Here is a 24,019-nt window from a genome sequence, read left to right as displayed (position 1 = left end):
CCTCAGAAGGCCTTACATGAGAGACGCTAGGCTAGTTTCACGATTGGGAAGCCAATCACATTTGTATACGCAAAGGTAACCAAACTTGAAAACAAAGAAGATGCATCCCATGGCATGAGGCAATATCGCCCCAACGAGTCAAACACAATTACTTTGGACCACTTCATTCGATATTTGTAAATCATGTAACGTAGAAGCTCACACCATGCCACACCATACACAAAGTTTCTAATTGGATCTAAACTTGCGTCGTACAAGTTTTATGTGACCCCACATGTACAAGTTCTAATTGTTTTCAAGCAGAGTTTCTAATTGGATCTAAACTTGCATCGTACAAGTTTATGTGACCCTACATGTACATTGAAAGAAAACATCATCCTCAAGAGGGGATGGATTGCAACGGGCATAGATTGTATCGTACAACTGGCAAAAGAGGACAACAAAGCTATAGCTCCCCTTTTTGGAATGGTTATGTAACCGTGGTACATGAGGGCACCTCAAACTCATCGACATTCCAAGCATCGTCCTTCACTTATCGTGACTACCTTAGGTAACCCCTAACACTAAATCCTCCACTTGCCTTACCACTTGTTTTAACGACCACCCCCTCAAACCATTTTGGAGATCCTAGGTGGTGATAAAGTCAAACACCACCTCCTAAACTGCAAGCCTACCAATCTTTTAGACTCGGTCACCAAGAAAAAATGTGTACCCGAGTGTACCATAGCTAGCCAAGGCAAATATGGTGCTCATGCAAGGCCCTGGCAACCACCATTTGGCCCAAAGCCCAATCATGAGCCATGATCTACCAAGGGGGCAACCTAAGTACCAATGCTCTACCCCAAGCCCTCCTCGATCCTTGTCAAGCTACTAGAAGCCCCAACACTTCTATGCGAAGGTGTAGAGAGAGTGAGTGGGCTTGAGAGAATTCATGAAAAAGGAGAAGATGCTTTAACATGTAAAGAGCTTCAAACGTGTGAGGAAGAGAGAGAGCATTATCCAGCTTCTATGTTAGATTCACAATAGTTCACAGCACTTAAAAAGACTGGCTTCAACTATATACAAGTTTGGGTTCAATATCCCAAACTTCAACACACACCACACATTACATTAGCTATTGCCCACACATGCTTTGCATGCCCACACACACACATGACAACTATCCTACTTACATTATACAAGAGGTTCCAACACCCCTCTCAATGCCAACATGTGGCACACCATGATGAGCATTGCACACTCATCTCCAATACATACCAAGACTTACACTACATGTGTCCATTTCACCAATGCTTCATGCATACATGCTTTTCTCTCTGCTAGAGAATTCCATCCTATAAGTGGCTACATGCTTCTCTTCCTGCTAGATAATTCAATCCTTGTTATCCTACAAGTGGTTACAACACCATGAGAGGTTCACCTTCTCTTGAATTGCATTTGTCTCCAACAATGCAATGCTTCTATACCAAACCATATCGGCAACTCAAGAACTTCTTGTGCTTCTACCACTAAGCCAGACTTGAGTACATATCCATTGTGTCTTCCACCATCATGCCACAAGCTTCCAAACAAGGTAAATAAAAACAAGGCTTCAAAATACCTTGATGATAATCTCTCGTAGTTGGTTTTTCTCCTGCTTGTGTTTGACGAGGATCCTGCATAGCTTCTAGAGTCATCTCAGTTGCTTCATGAACTCCTACCTTCACACATCTCATTTCTACTTTGCTACTACTCCAACTGCAATCTTGTTGCATTTGCTCTATTTTGTTTCTCTTGCTAAAGAAAGAAACTTACAGATTGTCCAGCTTCGCTACTCTACTGCTTCACTGGCTTTGAGTCTTACGTTTGATTTCTGCAGTCTCTTGTGCTTGGCTACAGGATGTTGCCAGCTTTGTTTTGCTACACTGATGCTGCTCTCAGATTCAGACCCTCTGCTGCTTACTGCATTTTGTACACTGTTGCTAGTATCACCCCAGTACCTACTAGTATCACCCCAGAAGTCTCCTGCATCCCCAAAGAGGTCTGTGTATACAATTTTTTTGGCACTGTTGAGCAACTCCAAGGCTCAAATGAATCACCACACGAGTACACAACACTTTTTTGCACGCTGTCTCCCAAAGACTAACTCGCAAGTTTGAATTTGAAAGGCGCATCCATGCTTTTGTCTCGCAGTTGGGCAAACGATTCTCCACCCTTGCTCCCTTAAGCCCATACATGGTAAGCCTCGAATCCTAGCTCATGTTGTGTACAGCTGCACATGCACCCCTATTTTCTACCCACATGAACACCCACTCTTTCACTCGTGCACGCACGTCCACATACATGTACGCACGTGTACCTCGCACACCTTTGCATACATACATGCACAAAGGTGTGCTCCTGAGTGTCTTAAAGCTTGTGCTAACATAGGAGAAATAGCAGAAAAGTTCAAGTGGATACCTGATTAGCTTTTCAAAATGGAGCGTAAATCAAATGCAGACATAGTCAGCACACTTGTAGACATGTATGCCAAATGTGGGAGCATAGTAGATGAAGCACAACAAATCGTCGAAGACATGCTCGAGCATGATGAGTTGTCATGGAATGCATTGATTGGAGGTTATGTTGATCATGGTGGGCATGGTCTTATTGCTCTCACTTTTTCAGAAAATGCTAAAAGAGGGCCTCAAACTAGACACAATGATCTAGAGGTGTGTTTTGAAATCTTGTGGCTTGTCGTAATTGTGTGTGTGTGTGTGTGTGTGTGTGTGAGAGAGAGAGAGAGAGAGAGAGAGAGAGAGAGATCTTGAGAGAAAGTGGTATGGTGTGTGCATGAGCAAGAACAGTGACTAGTAGCCACACCCCAATAACCCCAAGAGCTAGACTCTTCACCAACATAAATCCCAACCTCACAGAAAACCATCACACCTGCATCCCAAATCAAAATCTGCAACAAAGCCCACAATCCATAAAAGCTACAAGCCACCTAACGAGACGACCGAGTCACCGACATTCACCATCGACACCACCCTCGAAGCTTCATTTGATTGCTATAGGCATTTAGACAATTGACGAGATCAATGCACAACATTGACATCCATGTCTTCCCTAAACATTGGTAAGTGCAAGTAAATATCTCATCAACCTTTTATCGCTTATGTTGGCGCCTCATTGAGTGGGTAGAGCTCTCCCCAAGGAGGGTAGAGCCATTGCAGTTGGGATTATTTACAAGTACATCGTTGTTATGGCTCACCCAAACTCCTCTTGAAATACATCCAACAAGAGATTACCTGGTGAACCGCAACTATCGTAAGGATCTTTCCAATGGTCGAGCTCGTAACCCTTCAGTTCTCCAAGCTCTACAACTCCTTAGGATTAGAGAGAGTTTAGCAATAGCAAGACTCTATTACACAATGGGAAAGTCCTTTGTATTATGAGAGATATTCATTTATATACATTCTCATAAGTGTTCACACTCACTTAAACCATGGCCGGTCGGGTGCTTTAGGCTTATAAGAGGCCTAATGCTATTACAATGACTACTCTCATAATATATCAATGAAGTACACTCAAAGTACATCACTTTGGACTTCATCCTAACTTACTACCACACATTCTTGAAGCGAAAATCACCATAAGTATTCTATAGGACCATTACAGGTGCCCTTCCAAGTTGTAGATTTGGACACCATTATTTCATATCTTGAATGTATGACCTTTTGGTGTATCTACCTTGACTCCTTGATATAAGATAATGGTAGTAGCTCTTGTTAACCTTAGGAATGGGTTAACATTCTCCCCTTCCTGATGCCAATCGTGTCCTCATGATCGCGTTGCAAACCTTTGTGTGGGGAGATTGGTTAGAGATTAGTGGAAATCTTAACGGGGTGGGGGTGGTGGGAAATTTTTGTCCCAGTGATTGCATTTTTATATTTTTGTGAGTATGTATTTGTGGGTTATAATTTTTACTCTCTTTGTTTTTGGCAATCATAAGCAGAGTTACATGATGTGATTTGTGTTAGTTGGGAAACTCAAGGGATGTTAAGAGACGAAAGGATCTGGAGGATAATCATCAAAACGAGCTTGTGTTTCTGAGTTCCTTATTTGATTCATTGAAGTGACATTCATCCCTTAAAGAATTTGGCTTTCGATGATGTCTCTTTTTTGGCAAGATTTTTGTCTAATTTTGTTGAGTAAGACCTGTTCCTACATGCTTCTTCCCATGAGGTTTTTATGCTTTTTATGCATATTTAAGTACTTATGAAGTACATTAAATGAGTCAAATGGGCTCTTTATTAAGAGCTGCTGCTACTTGTTGAGGTAGCCACTTGTTATGGTAAGGCATGAAAGAATTACATCGACTTGCGAGACTAATATTGACATTCACGAAGGATTAGAGACTAATGTCTTGTGAAGACTTAGCTTTGTTTGGAGAGGTTTGTAATTTGAAGGGAAATTTTAGGCGATGGGTCAATGTACCATTAATCAAGCTTATGCCACCATGGCCCCCCTATTCAAAGATGTACTTGGAAAGTTGTCGATGATAAGGCTTTGGTGCAAATGTCCTCCAGTGCATGAGTATGGATATATACTCATGGAGCAGCTGCTGCTGCATTAACTTAGCCAAAAGAATAGTAAGCTATGAGTTTTAAAAATGTATTGGTTATTAAAGATTGTTGGGGGTTTCTCGTGATATTCTACCCTATTTAGGTGTGTGATCCCTTGTGTTTTTTTCTCTTCTTTCTTTCTTTTTTTTTGTTTGGTTACCACCTTACGAGCAATAGTTGAGAGAATAGGTTCTTATGTTGGCCGCATAGTTTCTACACTGAGGCTTCTCATCCAAAAGGGGTGAGAAGAGCATTGTGATTTTGTCCTTGATGCACTCATAAGTTTCAATTTGCAGACGTGGGAATTGATTTTTGAATTTGTGGCTCAATTGTTGTCGAGGCGGTAGGAACAACTAATGATTGGTTACCATTTGTGGTTACCGAACACGCAAGCTCTTGTGTATGTTTTCTGTACGATAGAGGTTAAGTGGCTTGCTTGGTGTTGCATGGGTCTCCATTCGTGTCAAACTTTAGGTGAGGTTGTTGGGGTTGAAGTCGGTGGTGAGGCTTTCTTCACTTTGTTCGATCTTGGCAACCATATGATGGTATTACCATCATAATACCCTTGTTGTTGAAGCACGTTCATAGGCACCCATAATGTTCATCTTTGATGAACATTAGGAGTTAATGGTTAATGCTCTTGAGGCTTCTTTCTTTGAGCAGGCTTGGGAAACTTCCTGATGTGCTTGGGAATCCAAGCTTTAGTATTACCTTGGTAGTATCCTTGAGCTTGCAGTAGTAATCTTTTTGGTACCCACTTGTTGAGTTATCAGAGTTCTTTGAAGGAACTCGCTTAGGTTTTTGTGGATGATGTTGTGGAGTACTTAGGTTCTTCCTTGGTCTTTCAGTTTTGCGTTGAGGAAGAGGCTTTGATAATTGAGGCACCCAAATTGGATTGGTGCCTTCATAGTAATTGCTTTTCCACCCACATTTTGATACCATTAAGATACCTTGATCTTGGTTGTCTTGGTGGAGTTTTTTTTGTGGATGAAGTGGAAGGTTTTGGGCCCTCCTTCACATTGGTTAGCGTTAAGGTTGCGGTTTTGAGACTCATGGGTGTTGTTGCTTTGAGGCTTTTCCTTTGAGTTCCTTTTTAGAGATATATGGTTGCGCTTGGGGAACTTTGTCAGGAATAGCTGTTGAATGCAAGGTTTTGGCTTTGGACATAGAAGCTCTTTCTCTTGTTGGTGAAGATGGAGTCGGAGGAGTAGATGCTTTATCGGAGTCAGTCATTGATGCAGATGGTAGATCTTTGTGTAGTAGAGGGGCTTTCAAGAAAGAGGCTTGTAGGTTTTTGCATTCAACATCATAGAAATCCATTAGGGTTGGATCCTCTTCTGTGCAGTATGGTATTATTAACTTTGTGTTGTTGACCATCATGAGATGACCTTATCGCTAGCAAAGCATAATGGTGCTTGGGTAGCAATAGTCTATTTATGCCCCAAGATCAAATCTGCCGTCAACACATTCTCAACCACAAAAAATTTACATGTAAGGGGGGTAGTTTCAATATACATTGTATGTTCAAAGTACCCCAAACTTGGCATGTTCAAGTCTTGTGTGAATGGAATTCTATTACGATGAGCCATGAGTGTTGGTTGATCTAACAATCCCATAACTCGAAGGTCATGAGATAAAGCTGGCTTGAATTGTGATTTTAGTGGAAAGTTCCAATCCAACCATAATTCTTGGGATATTCTGAATAAGATATCTTGGTAGTTCCAGCTCCTCCAAGGTCTCTTCCTCCCGTAATAGAAATTTCACAATACCTACAAGAGTGTTCAAGGTGACTATTTGCTTGGATTCATCAATTGAAGACAACGAGTCACGTACCTAAGTTTCACCAAGGATGACATCATACTCAAGGGAATCTAGGGTAGCATGGAATCAAAATTCCACATTTCCATCGATTGTTTGAGTAGCATAGCTAAAGTAACCTGGAACTTCAATGTTTTGTCCATTGGCACCTCTTGCAAGACCATTGTCTTTAGGGATGATTTTAGATTGTCCAATGACACCCAAGTGTCTATAGTCATGATGTTATGACTAGCTCGAGGGCTAATCAATGCATGTTTGCACTTAACATCATTGCTCGTATACCATGATAGAATCTTCAAGTGAAACCATGGATGTTTCATATTCCTATTCACTTTCATCCTCTTTTTGGCTCTCAGCTTTTTGAAGAGTGCCCAATATGTACAATGGTACACTTGGTCCTTTGACAAGTTTAACCGAGGTTTGTTGAAAACTTGTGAATCTTCACAGTCCTATTCTATGTAGCTCTTCATATCTTGGTATAACTCATGTTTAGCCTTTAAATGTGCAAGTGCTGATGCTATGTTGACTTCACCACCACAAGAGAAGAGCACTCCTTCAAATGAGAATTTGAGAGATTTCTTAAATTTTGTAAGGGATTCATCGAATTCCTCATGTGCTTTTTCAACCGCATCATTCGTGCAATTTGCCGCCTAATGACTCTTCTGTAGAGAGTATATCTTCCTCTTGAAAGGGGAAGTGATACTCCTCCGATTTTTATATTTTGGTTGCTTTTTTAGGTTTGACATTATGAGGTTCAATCACAACCAGTGATCCTATATGACACTCAACAATGCTAAGCATATTCTCATGAGCTTGCTTTTTGCGTATTGCGTATATTTCATGTGATCATGATTTTCAGTTTGGGGTGGTTGGGCAGGTTCTAGTTTCTTGATTGGACTGTGAGGTGCATTGAGTGACGAGTCAGAACTTGTTTCATCTTCACTAAGTGATGTACTAGAACTTGTTTCTTCTTCTGACTTTCCTTGGATCGTCAGGTTTTCATTATGTTTGCCCATGCGATAAGAACGAACTTGCTTTCGGGATTTTGTTTCATGTGTCACACAAGTGGGTTTTGTGGTTTGAGGGTTTGCCTTTTAGGTATATGCTTCTGCATGATGTGTACCTTTTGGCTCTTTTGGGGTTAGGTCCTCCATAGGCTCCTTTCCCTTGTCCTTTATTTTAACCTTAGTTTCGACAGTTTGTTGCTCGTTGTTTTTCTTGGGTTTAGAAGATTTTGCTTTCTATTTTACAACATGCTCCTCTACCCATTTTAAAGTGTATTGTTTTGCATTCTTTTTTATTGTTTCTCATGCCTTGGCTTGTAAAGCGTGGTGTAAGCACATTCAAGGGTATTGTGGACAATTGCCCATTTTGCACACTCAAAATGTTGAGTTGTATTCTATGAGACAGGTTACATTGAAGCAGCTTGCCTAGGAAAATCTTGGAATATGTGATCGATGCCACATTGTTCACATATGGGTTGCAAAGTGTCAATGACTATGGGTATGGAATTATTCCAAACTATGCATTTTGCCACTTTGTGCGGTCCACGACAATAGAAACACTGAAGTGTTTGCTTAACTGCTTCCTGGGAGTAATGTCTACCCTTTGGACTATTTCTACTTGGGGCACGGGAGATGGAGATTTTGAGTTAATTATAGGTGAATTGGAACATTGAGGTGTGGTGTGACCAAAGGTTTTACAATATATGCAATACATAAAGACGTGCCTACTGTACGAACATTAGGGATTGGGATGGACATTGTAATGGCAATGAACACAAGGCATTTCACCCATAACTTTGATAGGCATTAAGGATGTTTGGTTTTGAGAGGGCTCATCTTCTTTTGGAGATTCTGGTTCAAAGCTTTTAAGCAAGACCATATAGAATTTAGGGAATGATAATTCCGAGATCAATTTTTTTTTAGCCATTGCTTCACTTGGTTTAGATGAGGAACATCTCATATCGTGATCATCCTCCATCATGTTGTCATCTAAACGTATTACTTCTTTACAACATTGATCGAATCTTTCCAAATTGGATACAATGATAAAGTTGTGTAAGTTGTTATTCTTTATGCCCATCATGAAGCATCTTTTCAATATCGAGCATCGTTTAATTTCTCCCATGGCTCACATCGTGAGTCCAAGATTTTTATCCGAAGGATAAAATCTCTAATGGTTTCATTTTGTTTTCACTCAATCGAATAGAGTTCTCTTGCTGCACTCCACCGATCACCTTGTCTTGAAAAGACATGATAAAGGCTATTTTCAAGGTCTTGAAGTTCGTCTTGATCGCCAGCATCAATGTGATGAACCATCGATTAGCCTTTCCTACTAAGCATAGGTTCAACACATGTACCTTGGTGGGGCAGTTTGGATTTCCAAAGACTTGAATTGGATCAATTGTTTCATTGTACTTTTCCATGATTTTGAAAATCTGTACGACTATGTTTTTGTATGAGTCACTAAGGCGGTGTGTGAGTGCTAATGTGTGTAGGGACTCACTTAGTCCTTGGGCAACCGCCCTTCCTAGATTAGTCAATATGTCCAAGGTTTGGGCATCTAAGAATTTCAAAGGGTTGGTTCCTAGCCCTTCTAAAGGTCTAGGATTTGTGGTAGTACTAGGAAAGGGACCAAATCTTGGAGGGATTGATGTAACATGGAATGTAAAACCCAATGACACGCTTGTTGTCAGCATGGCAAATGGAATTGGGAAATGCATTTAGGGTATGGATCTCAATGGCTCGAAGATTTCAGCCATTGGGTTTAGTCTAGGTGTGAGCCCACATAATCCCTTTATCTTTGCCATACCTTGACCTTTAATTTCTCCTTTTAGAGTGAGCAAGCCAGCACATGGGAGGTGTTTTTTTTAAACTTTTTAGGTTTTCTTACAGCGCGTTATAGCCTCAGGAGGCCTGGCACACCCTTCTTTAGGTCAAACGTGTGTCCGTTTGCCTTAGGCAGGCAGTAAAGCGTACGTGAATGACTTAAGGTATTTTTCTGAAAAAAGTACATGCCCCTGGTGTCCCAGATGGAAGCCGAGGTCTCAAAAGCGCATGTGAACACCCTCTCAGGATGAACATTTCTAGAAAGAGTGCATGCCAGTAGCATCGCAGATGGAAGAGGAGGTCTCAAAACCTATTTTCCATCTCTATCTCAAGATTATTAAAAAATCTGGAAAGATTTTCCTTGTTTCGCAGCCCATTTTTGAATGTGTTCCGAAAAGAATTTTGAAAACTCTGTATCAGAGAGTTGTAGTATTTTTAGAGTACTACAACTTTGTCTCTCTGATTTTTTCGTGATTTTTTCGTTTTAGACACTCAAAAAGTAGCCCGAATGTAATATGCAATCTTTTTTCAGGGCTATTTTGGGTGATTTTTTATGCTTTTAAGGCCCTTTTTTGTCTCAATTTTCAGGTCGAATTTTGAGGCTACTAGTCGAAGGCCAAAATGATGGATTTTGCCCTCAGACGCTCAATAGAGCTCAATGCCACCTTTCCAATAAGCACTAGAGCGCGTTCATTCGATTCACGGTTTAGGAGATATGAGCCTCCAAACAATGCTACTTTAGAGACCTTTTTTTTTTTGCCCACAGACTTTTCACATCCGTGAAACAGAGGGCTTCACGAACATGAAATGGACTTCACGGTTTTTTTTTTGCGTGAACCGCTAATCCATGAACCGAGGTTTCATGGATTTTTTTTGGGCCACGTTGGTCTGTTTGACGCCATGAAATGGAGTTTCACGGATTTTTTTTTTTGCCATGGGGGTCTATTTCATGCCGTGAAATGGAGTTTCACAGATGTTTTTTTATTAAAGTCTAGTGCTAAATTCAAGTTTCCTTGTGTGGATGGAATATTTTTTTAATTTTAAATTAGGAAGATATGTGTAGCATTATATGGTAGTGATGTGTGTGAACACACAAGTTTCCTTGTGTGGATGGAATATTTTTTTAATTTTAAATTAGGAAGATATGTGTAGCATTATATGGTAGTGATGTGTGTGAACACACTTAGGACCGCCAGGGTACTTTTTCCCTCACTAGGAGGTTTTTTCCCCGTGCGTATGTACACCCTCTTATCTTCTCATTTTGGGGTGTATACTTATCTTTTGTATCTGGCATACATTTGTTCATTCTAATCTAGTGAGTTTGTGTGCTCTCAAGATTCTCTAACTTGTGTGTGTGCATTGTTGCAACCCTAACCCTAATTCCAACAATTGGTATCAAAGCTAACTTCCTTGACACTTGATCGAGTAGTCTGCCTCCCTCTTCTCATGACCATGTTTTTCTGTCTCTCTGATTGAGATACCCTCTTAGGAGAAGAAGGTGTATACTATAGTGTGTTGGGCACGTTTCGGACGCGTTTTGGGCACCGCAAGATTTCTGTAGACGTTCTGGAGAGGCGTCACTTTGGATTGGTTCTTCTCGATTTTGGGTGTTTGGTCTGTGTGTAGCGGCAAAGATTTGGTGTTGTGCAGCAGCATCTACAGTGTCTTCAACAACATCGACCATCATACTTTCGCTCTAGTAACACTCTATTCTCTCTACTCTGTGTTAATTTTCATACACTTTACATGTGATTCAGTCAGTTGGCACAGCAGCAGCCATCCAAGGTTGCATTCAGTACTTGCAGTGTGTTGAAATATTTTACATTTGGTAGAAAGTCATGGGGCTGGTAGTAGTGATGTATTCAACATGTTGTCTGCTGATGACAACAAACTTGATGTGGGACTAACTACCCATTGTGGTTCCATGATGAGGCATGCATTGGTTGTTAAAGGCCTTTGAAATGTGGTCAGTGATAGTGAAACTCATTCTATTTCACAACTACCAGTGCAACCCGGAAGTGCTACAGGTACATCTGAAGTAGAATCTGATGCAGATGTGGCTCCTCCACATGCACCACCAGTGCCTCCCACTATTGCTCAAATGAGATGGGATGGAAGAGATGCACAGGCACATGCATTGCTTGCACTTTCTGTGAAGCGAAGCATTATTCCTCATATTCGGTCTTATAAGACTTTAAAACAAGCATGGGATGCACTTGCTGCATTATACTAGGTGCGCAATGAAGCACGTGTTGCATATATGCGCAAACAGTTGGAGTCTGAGCACATGAATGAGGGAGACTCAATGGAAAACGTCTTTACCAAGATCAAAGATTTTAAGGAGCAGCTTTTTGCTAGTGTGGATGAGATATATCCTGATAGTACATTGGTGCCCACAGTTCTCAATGCATTGCCGGATTATTATTAGAGTTTTGCCTCTACCCTTAGACTCATGATGAAGGGAAATCCAAATGCTCTTACATTTGATGAGCTGGTTTCAGTACTTTTGCAAGAAGAGCAGTCTAGGCAAAATAGATCTAATATGCGAGTTGGTGACCAAGCTTTTGTTGCTAATCAGAAAGGCAAAGGTAAAGCTTCTTTGCATGGTGGCTATTATAAGCCAAAATCAGAATCCTCAGGTAAGGATGTAGCGAAAGAAGGTGATAAGCCTAAAAAGAAGGGCAAGTGTCACTATTGCAGGAAACCAGGGCACTACATACATGAGTGCAAGAAAAGGCTAGAGAAGGAGAAGAAGAAAGAATCGAGCATGGTTGTGGCTGATGCATCTACACCAAGTGCAAAGAAGAAGGAATCTATAAGTTTTTCTCAAGATGATTGGGCATGGACTGTACATTGTAGTTATGACCCTTTTGTTCATGATGTATGCATGTCAGTGGCAGAATCGGATGTGTGGTACTTTGACAGTTGTGCTAGTAAGCACATTACTTCACAAAAAGGTTTGTTCTCATCTCTGGAATCTATCCCAAGTGCAGGAAGAACCATCACATGTGCAAATGGTTCCTCATATCCCGTCAAAGGAGTTGGTAGAGTTGTGCTACTGCTGCAAATGGGGGCACATTTACTCTTTCAAAAGTTTTATATATCCCAGGCATTAAGAAGAACTTGCTGTCAGTTTCAACCTTAGCCTTGTCAGGCTTGACGGTGAAATTTATGGATGATAGATATACAGTTCAGGATAGAAATGATGGTTATTCTATCATTGCCTCAGGTACCTTGTTTCATGGCCTATATAAGATGGATGTATTTGAGAAGTTGCAGCATGATGCTTGCTCAGTATCTACAACTCGTGCTATGAGTGATGCAGAATTATGGCATGCACGATTTGGCCATCTGAATTATGGCAGTTTGTTACGCCTTCAAAGACATGATATGGTGTCTGAGTTGCCAACTCTTGAGACCCCTACTAGACATGTATGTGAGAGGTGTATTCTTGGTAAAATGCATCGGACATCATTTCCAAATGATGGATCTATGAGAGCTGTTAAGAAATGACAGCTTATACATGGTGATGTATGTAGTCCTATAAGGACACCATCTATTGGGAGATATCTCTAGTTCGTCACTTTTATTGATGATTACTCCAAATATAGTTGGGTGTATCCATTAAAGCAAAAGTCAGAGGTTTTTATGTGCTTTAGGCACTTCGTATCCATGGCTGAAAATGCATGTGAATGTAAAGTTGGCACCCTTCGTTCAGATCGAGGAGGGGAGTATATGTCCAAGGAATTTCATGCATATATGGATGGAAAAGGCATAAGGCATCAATGTACAGTGCCATACACACCTCAACAAAATGGTGTGGCTGAGAGGAAGAATAGGTCTCTCATGGAGATGGCACAATGTATGGTGAAAGCCCAAGATTTATGGTTTTTGGCTAGAGGCAACTATGTGCGCAAACTATGTGTTGAACAAATGCCCTACCAAGGCCTTGCAGTCTAAAACTCCTTATGAAGCTTGGCATGGCAGGAAGACTTCTGTGGCTCATTTGCATGTTTTGGCTATCTTGCTTATGCTCTTGTGCTTGAGCAACAACGTAATAAGCTTGATAATAAGGCAGTTAAATGCATATTTGTGGGATACAATTCAGAAAGCAAGGGATATAGACTCTACCATCTAGCCTCAAAGTAGAGATGTTGTTTTTGTCGAAAACTCAGTTCAGTGCCCATGCTTTCATGCAAAAAATAGCAGAATGTATGCTCACAGGACATATTTGATTCGCTCCTACCTTTGTTTGAGTAATTGAATGCTCAACCAAGTGCAATTGAATGCTCAACCAAGTGCTGCAATTCAGCCTTTGCAGGTGCAAAATCAGCCTATAAATCAGTCTTTTGATGAGGTAATTATTGAGGATGTAGTGGATGAGGAGAGAGGTGCCATAGAAGAATCTAGGCGTATGCCAAAATGGCTTGTGTGCAGACATTGATGAGGGATAGCAAGTTGGCATCTCCTTTACCTAGCAGAACTCGTGTAGGTTCTCATCATGCAGATTATTCTCATATGGATCATGTTCTCATTTCTACTTTATGTAATGAGGAGTAACCCATTTCCTTTGAGGAAGCATAGGATGATGATCATTGGATGCATACTATACAGGATGAGTATAACTGTATACTCAAGAATGACACCTAGTGTTTGATAGATTTACCTCATGGCAAGAAGGCAATTGGTACTAAGTGGGTTTACAAGTTAAAACGCTAAGCAGATGGTAACATTAATCGCTACAAGGCCAGACTTTTTGCAAAGGGGTATGCCCAACAAAAGGGCATTGATTATGATGAGACCTTTGCACCCACATCTCATATGACTACCATTAGGTGTCTCATTGCTTTGGCAGCATATCATGGGTGGAATGTACATCAGTTGGACATTAAGACTGCATTCTTGAATGGTGATTTACATGAGGAGGTGTATGTATCGCAGCCTCGTTTTGATGTGAAAGGAGAAGAGTCTAAAGTATGCAGGTTGAAAAAGACTCTTTATGGCCTTAAGTAGGCTCCTAGAACATGGTACGAGAAGATTCATGCATACTTGCTTAATCATTCAGTCTCATTCTTTTTGCGTTCCTCTTTCCATCCACCATGACTCACTATTTCGATATTTGCACACTCACAAGGGCTCCTAGCCTTCCATTTGCATACGGCACTAGAAATTTATAAAGATTTCCATTGGAGAATCCTCCATCTTTCCCAATCACATGGGCATCCCAATCGCGATCTATCAAGCCGTCAGATCCATGCACCTAAAACAATGATCTTTACACAAGTGAGGACTCAATCCACCGTCTTCTGTGTCGCCCTCTAGGGAACACAACTTGCCTACATCCATGTGCTAATCAAGTGAGGTACAGATGTCCAAAAAGGCCAGAACAACAACACCACATGCCCAAGGTCGGCTATGTCTAGCAATCCCAAATTTCACCCCCACCAAGGGGCGAAAGCTTTGTAATGCTTTCGTTTCACCACCATCGCCATGCAACAGACCACATAGCTGCCAACATTTTAAAGCAAGGCTCTCAAAGCACCTAGATCCATTTGTCTATGTACAACAAGCTACCAATAGTTTATGGCTTACCAATATCCATGCTAGACTGGGCATCCCAAATTATTCCATTCTCAGGACAACCCAACCTAAGTCACACTCGCCTTATGTCTATGTACAACAAGCCACCAATAGTTTATGGCTTACCAATATCCATGCTAGACTGGGCATCCCAAATTATTCCATTCTCAGGACAACCCAACCTAAGTCACACTCGCCTTATTGACCAGCCTCGTTACACATTAACCCACCAATTCCCTATCTCAAACCATGTGTAATAGTCAAAGAAAGTAGAATGAAAATTGTCAAAGAAAGTAGAGTGTTAGAGTTTTCACCGGGGATGAAGCTTCTACACAAGCCCACATTTTATCCAATTTCCATACTATTATATCCACGGGGGCTATGTATGTAATAGACACATAGGCTCATCATCACTCGACAGCCTTCTAGGTGTAGTTTTTAATTGGGGGGACCATAGTAGGTGCAATCAAGGCCCATTGTGTACAACACATCGTCTGGACCTTCTTCAAAACAATAAGAAACCATTGTCACCTTGTCTTCGACCATATCACTCATTTGACTGCCCTAGCTCTATCCCAACAAGAGCTAGACAACACCAAATCCTTTGAGCCACAAAGGGGCTGACAAAGGCCGCCCAACTACTTTGCATTAGGCACAGTAGGTTGCATCTTACCGCACACACATACACTTCCACCCGTAAATAACCTTTTTAATGCTAACCCCTTCAGTACATCTTTGGATGGGGGGATTGGGTGCAAGCCTAGCCTATAGTATGACCCATTACTTGAAGAAACTCAACCTTATAGGTACCTTCCTTGAGCTTTGATGTGCCTAATCCTCTATTGTGACTCCAATTCAACACCAACAAAACCTCTCCCTAGTCGCGAACGTATTTGTCAAGCAAAATTCTACCTGTAAATAACCTTTTTAATGCTAACCCCCTAAGCACATCTTTGGATGGGGGGATTGGGTGCAAGCCTAGCCTATAGTATGACCTATTACTTGAAGAAACTCAACCTTATAGGTACCTTCCTTGAGCTTCGATGTGCCTAATCCTCTATTGTGACTCCAATTCAACACCAACAAAACCTCTCCCTAATCGCCAACGTATTTGTCAAGCAAAATTCCAATCTCTAGGCATTACACTATGACATTCAGGCATAATACCATGTTGCACACCAAGACGTCCCAAACCTCTATCTACCCATGCCAATCATTCCATGGCGTCATCGCACACTCATTTGCCAAACAGAGTGTGTTGACCACTTTTACTAAGCTATCTCATGTTGAAGGGTCCACACCACTTCCATAACCAATGGAGCCTTGGCATGAAGAGCCTCTACATTGCCTACTATCATCTTCCATGCTGCCTCGACAAGCTGCTTACCCATCAGGGCTTGCCTAAGGCTTGCTGCGCATTTGGCTGCGGGTCGATTCCCAAACTAATCAATTGACCTCAACCACCAACTCCATGGCATATCGTGGACTATCCAAACCATCCACGTCCTAAAAATAGCTTCACCACCAACTTGGGTGATGCAAGGATGCGATCACCATTAGGAAGGTGGTATGTTAACCACTCTATTAGGTTAAAATGATTTTTTCACCCAAACTAAACTACCGTTAAGCACTTTTCCATCTTACCCACACGAATGGATACTTAACTTTTGTGAGAGATGGCATTGGAACATATAAAGTAGCCTTACCACATGAGATTAATGTCAAATAGGGAAAGTCTATGGACATAGTGTATACATACTTAGTAATAGAGACCATACCATTTTTAAGTTTGGTCGGCCTATAAAAACTAGTCACTTCTATATAAGTCATTTTTTACAATAAGCAATACACAATCATTCCTTCTTATAATAGTTTACTTGTGATATCTCCTTCTTCCCTCTTCTTGCTTGCTTGTATGCTTTTGAATTCATGCTTGCTCGATGGATGTATGCTTGAATAGGTTTGATTGTAGGTTTCTCTCTTCGATTAGCTTCTATTTCCCCTCCTTTTTGTGGGAGAGAACCATCACAAAGGACTATCTCTTCTTGCCTCCATCTAGGCATTGAGAGCTCTATCTTCACCCTTTTGGCAAAAGAGCCTTCTGGTGTGAGGACACGATGAATGAGCTAGTGCACCCACATTAGAAAGCTGCAGATTACGACTGTAAGGTAAAACCCAATGGCACATGCTTCGACAAAGCTAAGGTAAGATCTATTGAGATGTCAAGCTTAAGACGAGCTGACACTCATGTGATGATTGTTTCACATATACACCACTAGCGTTTTTGGTAGTTGACATGACGGATCTTTGGAGTGATTCTATACCTGGGCTATACCTACCTAGTCTAACTGAGTTATGGGCATACTTATCTTGCCAGCTCACCTTTTGAGCGTGTTCACATTATGGACCTCTTGTACATACTACTCTAGTACTTATGTTGATTTTTCACTTATCTTTTATAGCCTTCTTTTGAGAGTAGTAGAAGAAGAAGATTTCAACCTTCCATCCTAGCATGTGTTATACATTGTTGTGTGAGTGTGTGAGTGTGTGTGTGTGTGTGTGTGTGCTTACGCAAGAGCTCAAGCACTCTCTCTTCCCCCAATCTTTTTCATGGTATCAAAACCTGGTTCAAGCTAAGGATGTGAGTGGCAAGAAAAGGAAGCTATAAAGGCAAAGGAAGCGGTACACGTGTAAAGCATCATCATCTCTTCCCCTTCTTGTGGTACGACATCCCCTTGGGTAGCTCTAGGAGCTACACATCTTCGATTGAGGAGTTGCCTTCACAGGCATGGAGTTGTCTATAAGGTGTGCAGTTTTGAGCATGTTTTAGTCTTCGTTCGATCGTTGCAAGGTGTTTTTGGACAATTCCAAGAAGTTATGTGGTTGAGAACTTTCTCTGGTTGAAACCTAGTTATTATAGTGTAGCAGTGTATTGTGGGAGTGTAGACAGTGTTTGCACATGTATTACTGATCTTGGGTGTATATATATGTCACTCCACTAGACCCGTTTGATGTGGATGGTCTCTTGGAACATTCAGGAATTAATTAGGCAGCCGGCAGTGCCGCTCTAGGTGGGGAGTCCTTTGCGACGAGGAGTTGCAAAGACCCTTAGTGGGAGGCTCTATCGACATTCTCTTTCTTCAAGAGCATCACTTGTGAGCTGGTTATACTCCCAAATGTGGGAAGATTTTGCATGGCAGGAGCCACACCTTTTGGTCACTTGCCTTTGGCCTGTGTGGGATCCAGGGTGGAGTATGTATCTCAGTTAGTGAGCAACTTCTTCTGGGGCACAATGGGTGAATATCAAGCTTGGGGAGCACCGGGTGGGCCTCAACATTTACACCCCTAAGTCCATAGTACGTCAAATGAATTCTGGAGCATGATTCGGCAAGGCCTCTTTCAAGCTGATTTTTGGTGTATGGGGAGCGACTTTAATATGCTGGAGACCATGGAGGATAGACTAGGTGGTAGCCAAGATACAGTCTCAAGTGTTGAGCTTGCGGCCTAGGAGGAACTTGCCTTCAACATCAGGGTACAGGACCCCTGGCATCTCCCAGAGTTTGAGATTCTCTAGATTTGACACAAGGAGTGCAGACCTCAACTTTAGGCTGATTTTTGGTGTATGGGGAGCGACTTTAATATGCTGGAGACCATGGAGGATAGACTAGGTGGTAGCCAGGATACAATCTCAAGTGTTGAGCTTGCGGCCTCGGAGGAACTAATTTAGCCTGCTCAATTTCTAATAACTTTTTCCACCTTCATTAATAATAAAGTGAACACGCTTCAATATCTTGTTTTAAGCTTGCTTTCCACACAACTAGCCTTCTGATCAATCCAATGACTTGTTGGGCACACACTTGTTGAAAATACAAGTGAATAGGGTGTGTGCGGGAACAAGCCCTTGGTTAGAGGCTGTAAAAGAGGATGTGTAAATGTGAAAGAACCTGTGAAAAGGTGAGAAGAATCTATTGAGAGAGAATAAAGGGTAGCATGAGAAGATTTAGGAAGTGTGGAGATATTCTGGGAAGTGTGGAGATATTCTGGGAGATATTCTGGGAAAAGTGAAGAGGTGGAGAGAATCAGGGAAAAGAGGTGGAGTGAATCAAATCAGTGGGATTTGATGCTTGATGTAAACTCTATAAATTGAGGCATTGCCCTAATGAGAATTTGCTGGTTTTTGAGTATCCATGCCTACATTAATCTTTTTGTTAATTACCCACTAATTACGTCTTAATTATTTGCTAATCACTTTATTAATGATATTAATTCTAGTGTTTGATCCACCATAGCTCATCACAATGCTCTAATTTCAACATGGTATCAGAGCCACGCCTAGAATCCATTAGGTTTATGAGCCTATTATTTAATTAATCAAGATTAGTAGATAATTAGAAAATAATCCAATTTTTAGTTATTTTTCAACTAGCTTCTGTACCCCCAGCCAGTGGAGGAGTCCATTCTCCTTGCACACTTCAAATTAGGCCAAGCCCTTTTAGGTACTTAAACTACACTCCAAGGGGCTACAATCTATGACATTGCAGCTTCCACAAATCAAAGTTCTCTAATTCCTCTTAGCCCAAGGTGTTTTCAAGCCTGCTCTACAAGCTGGTGAAGACAGAATTCAGTTTCATCAAGTCTACAGTGAGATCCAAGCTCTTCATCAAATCTACAGGTGACTTTGGTAAAACAGAGATTAAGCTTTCAATATTTGGTCAAATCTTGTGTTTCTTGGCTTAATCCTCTACTAGAATCATTGCTATTGATGCCTTTGAAATCATTTGAGCTCATTTGAAGTCTAAGGCACCGGATCTAGACTCCCCACATACTCTATTTTTTGCACACAAAATAGTGGATTAATTTGCTAATCAGTGATGATTAATCAATGCTAATAATCACTGTATTTTGGTACAATTGAGGGTTCAAATTAACCATTAGGTATCTGATACAGATCCCTATAACTTCAGATTTCAATTCGGAGTTGGTTTGATACTCCAACCATTCCGTGCGAATTGGTTACCCTTGATTTAATGTAATTTCTGGTGATTTTATGCTGATAAATTTGTTGTAATCATCTATTAAACACCAGATTGAGTTGTAAAAGGGTAGACACTACCCTTGAATCCAGTGAAATTGGATCAAGAGGTAAGACCCCCTTCACATCACCATGAGTACAGTATAAGAAATAGCCAAATTTAATGGGGAGTAGTTTTATACATGGCAGACGAAAACCATGTATTTGCTCATGGGAAAAATCTGTGGGGATTAGTTGAGGGAAGAGATGAATGCCCAGAGAGAGGGAAAAATGAGTGGAAGAGCAGGAATGAAAAAGCATTGGGACTTATTGCACTCAGTTTAAATGGTGAAATCATTCATCACATCACAGGGATACAATGGGCAACAGATGCATGGGATGAACTCAATAAATTATTTGGCACACAAGAAAAAAATTCAAAGATAAATTTGTTAATGCAATTCTACAAATTGGACATGAAGGAAAGTGAACCTTTAATCACACACTTGAACAAATATAAAAGCATTAAGCAACAGCTGGCAGCTCTATTGGCAAAAAAGAATGTACCTGAATTGAAGCTACACGAGATAGAAGCAGCTCTACTAGAGCAAGAGAGCAGAGGCAAAGAGAAGAAATGGCTCGACTCAACAGCAGGAGAAGAAAAAGCATTCTTCACCCGAGGAGGATTCTCTCGAGAAAGACAAGGACGAGGAAGAGACAGAGAAGGAGGAAGGACCTTCACTTGCCACAAATGTGGAAAGCCAGGACACATGGCGAGAGACTGCTACAGCAAACCTAGTGGAGAAGGAACGACATCGGCAAACTTCATGGAGGCTCCAAAGGAAGTGGAGTCGGATCATCTTTTCTGAGAGAGAGAGAGAGAGAGAGAGAGAGAGAGAGAGAGAGAGAGAGACCCCACAACCCAATGTAACCTGCCCCAACAAAGTAAAACCACCTCTGAGCCAGCGATGATGTAGGCCACGTGGTAGATGTATGTGTGAGCACTTTAGTCAAGGTCGCGGGCACTTATAGTAGCCTTGGACACATAGAGAGAGAGTGTGTCAAGGACTATGGAGTTTAGGGACTTGAGGCACTGGTCATGGGCTATCAAGTAAGAGGGAAACTTGGTATAGGGTCCAGGTGTGCTAGAGAGTATTCACTTGAGGGAGGTGTTGAAAATACAAGTGAATAGGGTGTGTGCGGGAACAAGCCCTTGGTTAGAGGATGTGTAAATGTGAAAGAACCTGTGAAAAGGTGAGAAGAATCTACTGGGAGAGAATAAAGGGTAGCATGAGAAGATTTAGGAAGTGTGGAGATATTCTGGGAAGTGTGGAGATATTCTGGGAGATATTCTGGGAAAAGTGAAGAGGTGGAGAGAATCAGGGAAAAGAGGTGGAGTGAATCATGGAGAAATCAGTGGGATTTGATGCTTGATGTAAACTCTATAAATTGAGGCATTGACCTAATGAGAATTTACTGGTTTTTGAGTATCCATGCCTACATTAATCTATTTGTTAATTATCCACTACTTAATTATTTACTAATCACTTTGTTAATGATGTTGATTCTAGTGTTTGATCCACCATAGCTCATCACAATGCTCTAATTTCAACAACACCCACCTTAATCCAAAGTTTGTCCATGTTCTTAGGTGCCCATCAAGATGTCTAGGTTGCATGGAACCTAAACTTGGATAACCTCCCATTCCCAAAGCTTGTCCAAAAGTCCATAAAATTTGTAAAATTGATAAAATACAGATTAATGCTTGTAAATCCCACAAATGTCAAAAATGGTGACATCATCCCCCTTTTTTAAAATAGAGTGAGGTCATATAATCCAGAAGTCCAAAACCATAACTCCTGTAAAATCGAGATGTCCAAGACCATCAAGTCCTCCATGAACCAAGAGTCCTAAAGGTTGTCAAAACATTGGGCAAAGAATTGAAACCACTTAAAACCATGTCTCCACACCAAGACAAAACCGTATCCTAAAAACAAATCCAGGAATATATAATGCCAATCCATAAACCAGTAGATGGTGGATCCGTATTCCTAGAAGACAAATCCAAGAATCTACAGTGCCAATCTAGAAACCTGTTTATCATACTTCCATAGGGAAGTCTGTTTGTCCATGGAGAAGATCCATAATGCAAAGGAAGTCAATCTGTCCATGAAGAAAAAACATAGTCCAAACTTGAGTACAAGTATAAGAGTAACTTGTGTCTCCAGATTGGTAGCCAAGTCAAAGGCTAAGCTGAGACTAGCCAATGGAGCATCTCAAATACCTGAAAAGAAGCCAATCTCAAAAGTACAATCTTTGTCTTCGAATCACAGAGTCATATTGGGTCTTCGGGTCAAACGTTTCTAGAACCATCCAGAGCCATCCAACGCTTTCTAGAGCCATCGTTAGCTATCCAACGCTTTCCAGAGCCATCCAACGCTTTCTAGAGCCATCGTTAGCTATCCAACGCTTTCCAGAGCCATCCTTAGCCACTGGGTCTTAGGGTCCAACATTTCGAGAGCTATCCAGCACTTTCCAGAGTCCAAGAGAGAGAGAGAGAGAGAGAGAGAGAGAGAGAGAGAGAGAGGGGGAGGGAGAGAGAGAGAGAGAGAGAGAGAGAGAGAGAGTCATAACATTGTGTTTTTCTCTCCATTCTTCTAAAGGACTCAAAAGGCTTTGGCGAGAGAGCTCAAGGTTATGGAAAAGAAGGATATTTTTATGGCAGATATGGCTAAAGTTGAAGCTGATTTCAATCAAAAAGCCTATGAACAGGAGTCAGATTTACAGGAGAAGCAACACAATGAAATGATGCAGGTTATGAATGTGTTTTGGCATTGAGAGCTTTTCTCTTCACAAGTGTGGTTTTAAGGCAAGATGTAGTCTTGAACATGAAAGTGGGTTGTCTTTCTTGAGTGTTTGTCTTCAGCTTTTGGAGGAGGCAAAAGAAGAGAGAGAGAAGCTGCTGCAAGATTGGCTGATAAAGCAAGAGATTTTCAAGAAAGAAGGAGAAGTAGCAAAACAAGCAAAAGAACAGCTTGAAGAAGAAGAGGTTAAATGAGTCACAAAACCCTGCCTTTGTACACACTTGTATTGATGGGATGCCTCTTGACATGCCTAACATAGCTCCTTAAAGGCTGTTTTTCACTCATTCTTCATAGTTCGTTGTTAACACAGGCTTGCGAATGTGGTTTGTGCATGGATCTTATCAATGAAGATAATCGTGATGTCTTCAGACCATGTGGTCATGCAAGAATATGTATAAAGTGTGCCACTAAGGTTTTCAACATGAAAGGCTTTTGCCCTTTTTGTTGGGAAAAGATTAGTGACAAGCCCATTTTACTACCCAAAAAGCTGTTCATGTAATAGGAATCTGGTGCAATGCACTTACAAAATCTTGTCAATAGTGTTAGTAGGAATATATCACCTATTGGACTTATCTTGCGAAGTTGAAAAATAGGTCGCACTTTTGTGTGTTATTTGGACATGCAGATTTTGTGCGCACGCGCGTGCGCTCTTTTTACGAGTCTTTGTTGCACTTCTACAGGGACTCAATTTTCTTGTATACTTGTATATGATTGTGAATTCAGTGTCTCTCTTAATCTTCACCATCTATTACATATTAACCATGGACAAACAAGGCACAAGGAGAAGAGAGAAGAAAGAAATCCTAGATTTTTAAAAATCTATTATTATTACATATTAACCATGGACAACAAAGGCGCGAGGAGAGAAAAAAGAAATCTTGGATTTTTAAAAAATAAGAGGAAAAAATCCCATCGATTTGACCGCATGCGGAAGCGGCGAGAAGCCTTCTTGAGACTTTGGAGGCCTGGCCCTTTCCTCGCGGAGAAAGGCGGTGACCCCATTTGGAATTACACCACCTACCCCCCATGAGATAGCCTTCTCCTCACAGAGCGGCCAGCCGAAGGAGAAGCATCTCTTCCCCTTTCATCATTTGTCTCTCACCCTTATATGAGGTGAGGTTGTATCTAGCCCGTCGTGGTAGACAATGATAGAATTAATTGTAATCCATTATTCAACACTTCTAAAAACCAATTAGATGCAACTAGAAAGCATGATGCATCTAAGTTAGAAATCAAGTTACATTACTATACAATTTTTCTACATAAAGTAAGAATCAACTAAATTTCACAGGTGCACCTCTTTCTCCCAAGCTCTACTTTGCTATCATC

General features: G+C 41.1%; 1 long non-coding RNA gene across 1 annotated transcript; it reads left to right on the top strand.

Moving 5' to 3' along the window:
- Positions 1 to 22,495: 22,495 nt before the first annotated feature.
- Positions 22,496 to 22,923, top strand: LOC147641089 (uncharacterized). Its single transcript, XR_015268844.1, has 2 exons — positions 22,496 to 22,640; positions 22,753 to 22,923. It is a non-coding gene; the product is annotated as an uncharacterized LOC147641089 (long non-coding RNA).
- The last annotated feature ends 1,096 nt before the right edge of the window (positions 22,924 to 24,019 follow it).

The sequence above is a fragment of the Cibotium barometz genome, chromosome 2, assembly GCF_041138505.1.
Source record: "Cibotium barometz isolate CiBa-2024 chromosome 2, ASM4113850v1, whole genome shotgun sequence".
In the NCBI taxonomy this organism is placed as follows: Eukaryota; Viridiplantae; Streptophyta; class Polypodiopsida; order Cyatheales; family Cibotiaceae; genus Cibotium; species Cibotium barometz.
The sequence above is the reverse complement of the archived record's forward strand: the minus strand, read 5'-3'. Positions and strand labels throughout refer to the sequence as shown.